The sequence below is a fragment of the Stylophora pistillata genome, chromosome 5 (genome assembly GCF_964205215.1).
Source record: "Stylophora pistillata chromosome 5, jaStyPist1.2, whole genome shotgun sequence".
NCBI lineage: Eukaryota > Metazoa > Cnidaria > Anthozoa > Scleractinia > Pocilloporidae > Stylophora > Stylophora pistillata.
The window spans coordinates 38,377,011-38,389,699 of record NC_142523.1 but is presented as its reverse complement, the minus strand read 5'-3'; the positions used below and the strand labels follow the sequence as shown (position 1 = coordinate 38,389,699).

At 36.6% G+C, this 12,689-nt stretch overlaps 2 long non-coding RNA genes across 2 annotated transcripts; one reads left to right on the top strand and one right to left on the bottom strand.

Annotated features, from left to right (window-relative positions):
• Nucleotides 1–334: 334 nt before the first annotated feature.
• On the top strand, nt 335–12,686 carry LOC111339607 (uncharacterized). The gene is made up of 4 exons (XR_002695679.2): nt 335–637; nt 743–848; nt 3,774–3,847; nt 11,825–12,686. It is a non-coding gene; the product is annotated as an uncharacterized LOC111339607 (long non-coding RNA).
• On the bottom strand, nt 871–2,554 carry LOC148731859 (uncharacterized). Its single transcript, XR_016001897.1, has 2 exons — nt 2,378–2,554; nt 871–1,846 (listed from the first exon to the last, which is right to left on the bottom strand). It is a non-coding gene; the product is annotated as an uncharacterized LOC148731859 (long non-coding RNA).
• Nucleotides 12,687–12,689: the final 3 nt, after the last annotated feature.

Below are 12,689 nucleotides of genomic sequence, written 5' to 3'. Positions count from 1 at the left end.
GATACGCAACTTTTCATGCTTTTTGGAAAGTGATTTCATGAAAAATAATAAATATATTTTAATTTTCACTTTGAGATGCCGCCAATTTGTAATTTGAAATTCAATTCATGATTCAAGTTTTTTCATGATAGGAGTCTCGATTTCAAAACAACCCTTCACTGGCTAGAGGTTTCTTATAGTTTATTTGGATAAATTAATACAAAGAAGATCTCACGAAACGTTTTCAAACTTTCTTTTTATCTTTGTAGTTGATGCTGAATCTATTGAAAAGTATTTGATCCAACAGAATAAACATATCATTTAATGCCGTGTCGTGCGGCGTCGTGACTACCAAGAGCTAGTATTGTGTGCGTGATAGATGGGTTTTTCTATTCGGTTGACTTTTTTCGCCTACGCATCTTCATTAACAAATGAAACAAATGCAAATACTGTTGGGTCCACTAAGAAATTAATAATGCCTCAGAGGCTGATATCCGTGTTTGATATATGAGTCACGGCATATATTCGAGGGAAAATACTAAGCTGATGAGAAATGTACCACTTGTGTCGTGATAGTCCAAGGTAACCAGGAGAAAAGTGGCACTGAAAGGACATGGAAATAAACATGAACTTTTTATACATTGTAAGAGTTTGTAAGGTGAATATTTCAGTGTTTTTTTTTTTCCGTCACATAATTTTGGCAAAAAGGTTATGGTAATTCTTTGTCGATGTTGATTCGCTTTTTTCCTTTTTCTTTTCACAGATCGCCAAAGTGAAGGCTTTCTATCTTGTAAAGATGTCTAGCAACTGACGGACGGATCACTCGCTTGCCTTTCATCTGTTTTTATTTGAACAAGTAGATCTAAAAGGTAAGAAAATAAAACCCAAACCTTGTGTATGATCTTGGTTGATTATATTTCCTCTTGAAATACAACGTGACAGCTGACTAGCATATCTTAAATTTTCAAAGAAATATATCGGTATTCAATTATTCTTCTTGAAGAAGAAATCATTCATCAAAAGTGAGAAATAGTAGGAATGAGCAGAACTTGTTTTGATGTAACTTAAAAAAAAAAAAAAAGATTATCGAGCGAATCCCTCGGTTCGAAGATTCTACCATTCAATTATTTGTGATTTAACTTCCTTTCTGTTACTGTTCTGCGTTTATAGATACGAATTGTTTTTAAATCTATATTCACTGATTCTATTCACACGTGGTCAAACTGACCTTTTCTTGACTGCAGAGCAGTAAATGTTTGCAAATGAAGCAAACTTTACGATAGAACGGCCAGAACACAACACTTTCTCGCGTAAAATTGAACAGCAAAACTGCAAGCTGCAACATTCTCACAGTCGTCTCCTTGTGTCGCTGTGCACTGGTGTAATTCTGATATCTTTTTCTTATAAGACTCGATGCTCAACTCCACGCAATTTAAATTTCCATTGTCTGCATACATGCACTTAGATAACCAAGCAATCTGAAACCTTTATGCAGTGGAGAGCAGGCTGGAAACAAAGTAAAAAACAAAGTTTTGTTCATGCATTCACTTTTGATCACTCTATTTCATCCCATCTTATTCGCTCCAAGCCGGAGTTGCGGATTTCATTATAAATCACCTCTATAAACGCAACAGTTTCCAAAATTTTCCAGTCAACTTTTCGAAGAGCACAAAAGTTTACCATTCAGTTAGTCTGTAATCTCTTGTTCCATAAATGATTGTCCTGGCGTTGTTTCTCATTTCTGGTCAGACAATTTTTTTTTCGGTGAACACGTGGTTAATTGTTTAGTCAATGATATCACCCCGTGAACATAATCCTTGAGCCGTTTCTGAACTTTTTTCGGCGGTCTGGCTAGTTCTGTTTAAAGCTGTAGACAAGATAGAATAATGCACGTGACAGACCAACAGAGTATTCGACATTACTGGTTGTATTAAAGCATGTCGTATTCCATATTTATGGACTAATACAGCTCTTAAGAAGTTTGATTCTATATTCTTCAAGTGTAAAACTGAAGTAAACTGAACAACTAACAATATTCCCATTTTTAAAAATGGTTCATGAAGAACTGAAAAAAAAATTAAACCATTGCGAATTAAAACGCAGATACACTACTTTTGTCGACTGCATCTAAAACAGAAAGTGAATTGTCCCAACTATATCATAAGCGTCAAAACAAACGAAATATTCTACACTGAGCGGTTAAACAAAATTTCAACAACTGGCTACTTATTACAGCAGCAATGTTCTGAATCTTCTCACTGTATTCACAATGTTTGAAATCACCTAGCCTCTGTTTAAAACATTACTCAAGCTTTGAACACAATTAGAAAAACCATAATTACATTGGTAAACAAAGTTTTGGCCTTAACATGGCTTAACCTTACTTCAAGTTACCTACAGTTTTATGAGGTAAGATCGTTTAAATACGTGACTGCCGCCAAGTCATTCAGTGGTCAGCTTCTCTTTACATTTTCTTAAGCACATTATTCGGGATAACACGAAGACAAAATAGCTTTGACAGAAGCAAATTGAAAACTATCGTTTGCTAGATCTACCCAGCCATACCTCTTTGTTATTTTCGCTTCATTGCACATGTCCATTGTTCTCCTAGACGCATGCGTTCAGGAAAGGGAAACAAACTGCGCATACTCAGGAGAATTCTTCCGGGGATAACACTCTTTCAAAAGAAGTTAAAAAAAGTTTGGAAACTTTTTCACAACATCATGCTCTTGAGCATGATTCGATTCGGTTTAATTGAACCAATTTAAAATTCTTCGAAAATGTTTCCCTCAAGAAACGCTGTCTTTGTTTGGGAACGCACAGATAGTAAAATTAGCGTTGCTTAGGGTTTAGATCAAGAATGGTTAAGTACATCTCTCTATATAGAAATGGCCACTGACAACAACACACCATTAAATAAAGAGCAGTTCAAGTTGAAATTATATTTCTCAGCACTTTACGTTATCATGCTTTCATGAATCTTCCTCACTTTGAAAAATTGACATCTTCTAAAGCTTTACTTTGTAAGAAATGAATATTTCCAGAGAAAGCTAATTGCCAACCAACTATTTCGTCGTTTCCTCCCCTCTCTTTTGAATATACCGTGAAAACATTTTAACGACAATCAAAAATTCATCCATTTATTAATTCTCTCTGTGCTTATTGCATTAGCGAGTTGCGACTTAGTTTACCATTAAGCTAGCTCATGTTTGAGAACCATCGAGAAACTGGCAAAGTCCCTTTGGTTAAAAAAAAGCCTATAAAAGGCGAACAAATATTGAAACCTTTTTCTCTACTCTCATACCGTATAAAAGTGGACAAGCTAAGCTTTTAAATAATTAAATAATTCTTGTGGATCACCAATAATATTCAGTTGTGGAAACATGAAACCTGTCAGTTTATCCCACAACTCACCACTTCTAATAAAAAAACCTCTTCTGATGTCGCATAAGAAATCCTGGTTTTGCCAGATTGAGTTTTGGGAAAAGTTTCTAAAAGTGAATTATCCAGAATGACTTTAATCAATAAGTGCTTATAGCAGTGTCCAGTCAGGTGTTTTCTAATTTTAACGCTTAGCTAAAGAAACTTATGTTACTGACTGTATTTGTCATCCTGGGGAATAGATCTTGCATATTAAGTAGAAAACCTGTCACATACTCTCCTACTACGCTTGCGCAGATTCAATATTGGGCAATCCTTTCTGTGTGACCGGTAGGTCAGAAAGTGTTTCATAAGTAAATTGGCTGAACTACATGAGAAACTCCTCTCAAATAACTGCGCCTGATTTTCCGCAGCTCAAGTGATGTTTCTACCCATTACAGCAAATTGGAAATGTCATCTTGGATGGAGATGTTTATATGTTGGTCTGGTAAGTTACTATTTTATTCTATATTTTTTGGTTGATTCTGCTGAAAATGAAGACTACAATATTCGATTTTTTTCGATTTTGAGCGGATGGCGATTCCATTTATAGCCATTTTATGGCTGATTTTTTTTGTTTTGTATCACTCTCGAAATTGTCATTTCATCAGTGCCTTCTTCTTTCCGTCTAAGTCCATTGGGCTCTATTAAGAATCTACGAGAAAGCAAATCATTTAACTGGAAAGCTTGCGAACAAATCTATAATTTTAAAATAGATTCAGCTCGTTCTCTCTCACTCTCCATCAGCAGCAAAAAATTCACGTTTCTCTCACTTATATTTGTATTCTGAGAACCAAGACATACGAATTTATTCGAACGAAGTTGAAGCAATTGGGCGAAATAACCACTCATTCATTCGACTGATTTTATCGACTTAATCCGAAAAAAACAAATATAATAATGATGATAAATAAAACCAATGCTTTCTGTATCACACTAATTTTGTCGAGAAATAATATTTTTATCTTTCGAGGGAGGTGACGATAGTTCGTTATAGTCCCTTCAGGGGTAGGCAGTTGAAGCTGAATGTCGGTCTCAGGTCTCTATTCTCGCGGTTTCTTGTCATTGCAAATTAACTGAAAGGAAACAAATGCAATTTTCTCCACTGGCGCTTGTCTGCCATTGGTTGAAAATTTGACAGCATGTCATTATGCTGTTAGTAGCGAAGACCACTTTTGTTATGATGGCAAGCATAATCTACGTGATGGTAGAGTTGACGTCTGTGTGCCAAACGAAAATAACTACCAATCAAAGAGCGAGAATTCGGTAACTAATTACAATTATTTATCGAATCTTTCTATCGCAATATTGTTTTGAAGGAGGCCCCGTAAAGCGCCGAGTGCACCTGCTCCCAATCGACCAGAGAATATAAATTTTAGGGTCCAAAAAATTTACCTTTTTCTTTGAATTAAAGTTCGTAAAAATAGAAATAAATTATTCCTCGCTGGGAATTTACCTCTAGAATCGGAAGGAACGGCCTTTGAGTGAAAAATAATAGGCTTTGGCCACTAACGAATAATATATTTATTTGTTGAAGTTTGGAAAATTTATTCTGTTTTGTCGTTAAGTTTATTTACTATTCCTACCACCGTGGAGTTATGTTCCAATGAACTCCAACGAAAGCAACATCATGATAACATGGCCTTAGATGTTCAAAGAAAATACTGAAGTCATGTCGATGTTCCTCGGTCAATAATGTGGACAATAAAATAGCGACTGGGATAAAATGTCGATCGAACTCAGTGAATATCTTTTGTATTTATTTCACAAACACTTTCTGCCTCGCATCGCTCGGAATGTATGAGACAGAAAGGCTAAATTTGTTTCCTGCCATGTTCCTTTTAATACATCAGTCCCTTTAAGTAACATTCGGTTAAGCTTTGCTGAACGCTCCTAACACAAATTCTACTCAAGTATAAAACGAATTCAATACTTTTAAGCAGCCACTAAGACACAACTAAAGGTGAACCAACCATGAAAAATAAAGCACACATTCTGGATCACCGTAGAGCACAATGTATAAAAAATCGATCGATCCAGCGAGGTCGGCCTTGGCAATTTTACTTTAGAGTATGATTAAAATACTGTCGGCTTTCAAATGTAATTTTCTGCTGAATAATGTTTTTTATGGCTACTCGAGGGATCTGGCGCCTGTATGTTATTTGAAAGATTTTTCTTGTCGATTTTTCAGCATTTTTAGTACGCATGGCCGATCGAGTTGTCATACAAAACGTTGAGCTTGCAACTTTAGGAGTGTTTCTCTTAACACAGTTTTGAAACTTCTGAGAATTGCAGTTCAGCACAAGAAAAACATGCTAGTTTTTCATTTTGCAATTTTGAACGTATATGTTGTATGTAAATTTGGGAAATAAATACTCCAGTGAGGGATTTGTGATACAATGTTTTTTAGGAGAAGTTTTGGAAATACTGTAGCAATCCTGGGCAAACATGTTGAGGTCATTTGATCTAAATGTTAAGCTCCATATTTTACGCTCGTAACACTTTTCTACTTGGTTTGGTAATATTTACTTCTGCACAATACAGAGTGGAAATGACAATCTAAATTTCTACAAAGTTTGGATTTGCTATTTGGCCTTTTTATAGCTTGCCTTCATTTCTTCGCTGTGGTAACTTAAAAGCCCAAAGAAGACCTTAATAAACTTCATACCTCAACGTATATTAATCAGTCTAAATTTAAGAGCAGGGTTAACTTGCAAAAGTGCAGATTATTCTGAGATGTCTCCTAAAGTCTTTGGCCTTGGCTTTTGCACTGTTGACACAACTTAGCACAACACCTACCGGTGCGGAAAGCCTTTCCAACGCAACAAATGGTTAAGGTGTCACGTAGATATACACCCTCAACTCCTGAAGGATAAAGGTTACATCAACATATTTATGGAAGTAAATGAATCTTCAACTGAAAGTAGAACGATTGCAGGTTAAAGGGCCCTAGACGTGATGTAATCTTCAAGAACTGGGCGCCATTATGTTCTTTTGAGTATGATCATTATGATCGGAAAAACACAGTTTTATTTGCATGTTCATAATATTTTCGCCAGCTCTTGTAGGGTTTTAAATCTTATTTTTCTTGTACGATGTATTATTGATCTAGGAAGCCCCTACCTAAGCGGGGAAATCGGAAGCAATGGGAAGCAATTCCTGTTACTTGATGTAAATACACAGTTGTGTTCCACAACAAACTTTTTTGCGTAAGCGAGCTCTGCAAAAGAAACCCTGTGTTTGCGCACAGCAAAACGGAGAGTCGTTTTCAAAGACAAGAAAAAGAAAGCTGAAAGTTCTCTACCATTTATTTTTATAAAAGAATAGAACTAAAAAAACAAATACAACGATGAAATACATCGACAACTGTACTTCCTTCCACGACTCAGGTTCAAAGAGAATGAAGAAGTCGACGCCATCATAATAGGATGCTAAAAGCTTTGCACAGTTTTGATCTATGATCTACAAAGGAGGGAGAATGACTCCAGAGTGAAAAAAAAACAACAACAACAACAACATTGAACAAAGGTAGTAGTTAAATTACGTTCACAGGATAGTCGCCATTTTGTGTTCGAAAGAAATGGAAGAAGATTCTTCATAACACGTTTAAGACAAGATCATCTGACACTTCAAAGGCACATGACTATGAAAATATCTGCGTAAGAAATAATATATCAGCACATTTGCCTAGCTTGGGTTTACTTCCCCCGTTTGAATGTCGTAAAATGCTAAAATTTGAATGGAACTTTCCATTATGAGACGAGGTTTAGTTCTGCGGGTAACATCCTCATTTTGAGGAGAAATAAACTATGTTGGCTACTAGCTATTACATCAGCCAGCCACAAGGCCGGATGGGTCACAAATCGGAAGCAAAAACGTTTCCGCGTAAAAAGCTTAAGCACTACCTGTTCACCGACCACGAAGATGCTTTAATTTTAAAACACCATTTTATCTTAAATTCATAGCTGAACCTGTATAAGAAACTCTCACAGGAAAACTATAGAGATCAAGAAAGCATAGTTGCATAATCCTTAGCGCTTTATTGCAAACATTGAATTAGTCTAACACATAAACATTACTGCCAAGAAGAACTTTCGCTGTTTATGTTGCCCTTTGTATATGTATTTACAAGCCCATAGCAATGCCCACTCCTACGCAAATGAAATAGCTCAAGTGTTCATTTGGTCTTCCGGGTTCAGAATTCTCCCCTGTTTGATCGTAGCGTTCTTCACCATCAAACTCGCGGTCCAAGATCATATCTAGATCTTTGCATTCATGCACTCGAACTCAAGGCCTGAGAACCCCAGCCCAAGGAATGTTGTGCACTGCATGACATATTAAAATGCTATGCTATACAACAACAGTCCATGGCCATGGCCGGGGAAATAGATTGAACAAGAGAGTTTATGCAAAGAACTGAAAGGTCTGCAGCGAAGTTACTCCTGCGTAACTACACGAGGGTGAATTAAACGAAAGCCTTAGCTTCAGTTCACTAAATATACAGACTCTGGCCGAGCATCTATCTCGCGTTATAACAACCTCAGTACCAGAAAGCGATATCTTCATAATTTAGCCCTGTTTTTAACAAACTCTGTTTATCTTTTCTTTTTGAAATCAAAGTAAAAAATAGAATCTCGCACAACAAACATTCCTTAGATCGAAACCGAAAAATGGAATCAAACAACAGCTTGGAAGTACGGCTTGAACCGTGTAAAGTTAACAGCCTTTCTCTTTCGCGATTAAGGATCGAACATTGATTGAAGTCCTAGTTTGCTGTGCGTCAGAGGCATTATCGAATAAAACTCACAAAGTGTGCTGTTTATGCTACTTTTCGGTTTGATTATTGGCGATAAGAAACGGAGTAATGCGCTTTGACCTCCGTGACGCCAATGGAAAATGTCAAGGAGGAACAAAAACATCTCTAAGGTGTTTGTAGTATTGTTGTAGTTGGTATCCTGCGCTCTATCCCCAAAGTAACGTTGAAGAAGTACTGATAGATATTCACTTGTAAGTAAACTGTAAATTAGATGGTTGTTAGAGTTTCTTTGCTACTTCTGCCAGGCGCTGGTTTAGGCAGAGAACAGAACATAAACAGCTACCTGTTCAAAGATATCTCCTTGTCAAATTAGTACGCGGAATGCAAAAACCAAAGCAATGATAACAGCTCTTATAGCAAATCCAGCTTCTTCCTCCCGCCTTCTCCGCTGATGATAACTAAGTTCAACCTTATCCCCGATTTCAGCCAGCTGCTCAGCGACTTCAGAGACGATGAGGGAGTTGTTCAAGTCGCCATTAGGGGTAACTTGTGCCGGAGGTTGTTCGTACGGACCAACAGAATGTTCTTTGCACATCTTTCAAGAAGTTCTTTGAAAAAACTGAGGACTACGAGCGCAAAAGAAGGTGTTATAATGTTCAACAGTGCTCGGCTGATCGACGGAGTGAATTGCACGCGGCTTCAACACGTGGAAATGACTCACCGGCAAAGCTTGCGATGTTAGGACCTGAAAAAATGTCACAAAGCCGGTATACAGCGGCGCCGAGTGTATAATGACGCCGAGGACTTCTTGCTTCAGAACAACTACGAAGAAGATGGACCCAAGATTTTATCAAGATGAAAAAGTAAATTTTTGCAATTTGCAAATCGAAACACTGGCAATCTCACACGTTCGCCAAAATGATGGTCACCTATGCTGTTGGTTCATCCATGCTAAATATTTTTCATTGCGTGTGTTTTGCTTACATAATTATTCATCCGCTAAAAGCTGATTGGCTGCTGGGAGCTGGAAGGGGTCGATGATTGTAAGCGGCAACGAGTGCGCAGAGATATCACGAATAAGATTGGAGGGGAAATATTAATTGTAATGACTTTCATAAAGGGGATTTTTCAGGAATTCCCCTTTTGAAATATGGAAATGTAAAGAAAGGCCCTTCTACGCTATATGATGTCCTTGCGCGATCAAACGAAAACATTCCCGTGACATAGGTGCGACTTTCTAGTGTCGTGCAATCCTTTCATGGACATGCAATGAAGCAAAAATGGTCTTTAAGAGGAGGTTTTCGCTTGTTTTAACATTTGGTTCTTAAAAAATAATTTCCGTTGCGGCTTTGGAGTAGTAAATAAAAAAAAAAAACACAAGAACCTTTGCTAGCTTTATAAGACTGCAAAGGAAGGAAGGAAAAATTTTGACGGATGGAGACAATGACACACGCCATGACTGAGCCCTATTGTTGTCTCACCGGATACTGGACAAGTAAGCTGCAAAATCGCTTATAAGTGTGAAAATTGTGCGCCTCACGCCTAACACGTGCACCAACTCTCCTCATGTATCTACCCCGCTGTGAGTCCGCCGCCGGCAAGTGCTTCATATTATATGACATGCATTATTCAAACGTCCAATAGACAGGCACGTTATTCCGAGGGTTTTCGCGCGAAGAAAATTGTACTTTTCCCGGATGTAGAGAGAGCATGTTATTCCGAAACAGGGTCATGTATAAAAATGTAAGCACGAACGGAAAGAAACATTTTTTTTCTGTTAATTCTCTAACTCGCTCTAGGCTTTTTAAAAGAGGTTTACATTATAAAATTGAGGGTAATCGACCCTCGGGGCTCTAACGAAAATGAACTGATTTTGATTAGAGAGGAACCACTTTCCTAACAAAGTAATCAGCCAAGTGTACGGTAATCTAAAAGTAATACATTTAACATCACAAGCTATCAAAAGAGCTCATTTGCATTTTACCTGAGATTGCAAGGATCTTTTCTGAGGTTTTACTGACTAGTATAGGAATGAAAAAAATGTATTGTGAATAAAGTTGGAAAATGGTTACATGCGACTAGCCTCTCGATTTTTCGGAAGTTTTATTTCTTTAAAATGTATTTAGAGACAAACAGTATACATTACTGCTAACTCACTCAACCTATGTCTTTAATTTGTCACCTTCAACATGAATTACACTCCAAAATCAGTTTCAATTTTTTGAGCTGCTGTAGAGGATATAAAAAACGAAAAAAGAGTCACAATTAGTAAAAAAGAAAGGCTTCCTTTATTCGACTTTTATAAATGTTCGTAACCATTCATTAGATAAGTATTATTATCCATTTGGAAATGCTTTGTAAGAAATCAATAGGGAGAAAATCGTGTTTTTTCAGTTGCTATTATAAAATGGACAATAAGTGTTACTTATCATGGAGACCGTAAAGCTTCTTAACTCAAACACTCTGGGGCATTTAACTAAATTCTTTTATGAAGCGGTTGACATTAATTTTCTCAACAAGTCTGTACGTAAAAGATCGGTAGGAAAAGTATTATACTTTTCACAAAGGTCTGATAAGAAGCCTTTTGAAAATCATTTTATCCTAAACCGAAACTGCGTAAAAGAAGATGTTGCTACAACGACACTTCGTTACAACTTAAGTGAGGGGCAATTAGATTTGTATTATTCTACGTAACTATGGCAAGAAATTAATTTTTCAGTATCTAATCGCTTCTTATGTTCAACAAATTTCTGACAATTACACTATCCTGTAATCAATATTAGAATTGGATTTTGTTAATTAATCAGGAGATCTTTGAAACAAATAACGGGAGATATGTTACGTTCTGTGTGTAATTAAAAAAAAACAAAAAAACAAGGATATCCAATAACGAAGTTATCTATCTCCTTTTCTCTGCGGTTTGTTCTCAGATTCAACGTTTGCAACACAAACATAATGACACATTCCGGGTCATAACAATACCTTCTCAGCCAATGAGTTCAAACAATAACAAACTAGCAAACACAAAAACAACAATAAAAAGTAACTATGAGAAAAGGTTCGTGGCACACAGCTGGGTTCAGGACTGAATTATTCTGTGACTCCCCAGTAACTAATTCATTTTTATAAATTATGCAGAGCGGACGCTGTTTGTTCTTGATGTCTCTACAAAATTTATCTCTCTCTGCCGAGCCCTAATGTATTAAGAACATTTTGAGCAAAAGTGACGGGGTGCTATGATATATTTAGTCTTAAATTCAATTATTATTATATAACGGAGGACAAGTAAAGGTTTATTAAATTGTAAACAGGCAATGTAATGATTTAACTGTTTACATATCAAGATTTCCTTCCGCTGCCCTGTTACTTTTATTCTCAATTTACTATGTTTTTGTTTTTCCACTAGTGACCAAATACAAGTAAATGAACGTAACTTATCGATTGTTTTGTAACAAGACCCACAAATGAAAGTGAACGAGACAAAAAACCGCAATCTGAATACCAATATTCGGCATTAGGTTTCTCACATCAAGGAATCTACTCTTAGGGGTTAGGGTTAGAAAGTTTGAAATAATGATGAGGTGCACGGAGACAAGATATGAAAAATGTTATAATCTAAAGCCATAATTTATATTGTTCCTAATGAATTCTTCTCATTCAATCCAACAGGAAAACGGTGAGAAGAAGACACCTGATTAACCTGAAGTCTTGCCATGACTGTCAATTATTATAAATTTTCTCTAATGTGAAGGCGGACGGAGGCGTTGAAGCAGAAGAACCTTACCAAGCTTCGATAAGAAGGAAAAGGGCACCAAGTTGAATCCTGGGAACTACAGGAAATTAACTGGTTTTAAGAGTTTTTAACTCAACGAGTCTAGATATTCATTGGTCAGTTTTCACTAAGGCTAGAGTGGATATCAAGCGATCTTTCAAACTGTTCTTAACGTAGCACAGGAAGTCTAACAACTGTCATTAGATTGCAATTTGTAATCTTTGAAACACAACAGCCAGGCGACAGTTAAAATTCAAGGATTTAGAAAGAAAAATCATGGTTGCCTTTAAAAACTGTTTCTATGATTAAGGAAGAGTAAGATGTACGTCTCTGCAGGAAATTTAAGACCATCTGCTGATAATATGAATTGTGTTTAGTTTGTTTCCATGACACTCAGACCAAAGCCGGTAATTTTGGTCAGAGGGTAATTTGAAAACAAGAGGCCGGGCTTAAAGGAGGTGAAAAACCAAATAGAAACAAAAGACTGATGGTAGAAAAAAATTGTATTGTGAGACGGCCATTTGTAATTATGTGCGAAGCCGGATCTCCTAAGTTGAATATTATATATTTCCTTGTTGATTGTACTTATTCAACACTCCACAACACCATATCTTTACTGTGGAGAGATCCATTACGTGTCCTACCCAAGCAACTTGATAATTGATGAATTTTCTCAGTTTTAACCCAAGTTTTATTCAATTCAGGTACGAAAATGTAAAAGAAATATACACCTCAATATTAAAGGTTCCCGAAATGCGATCA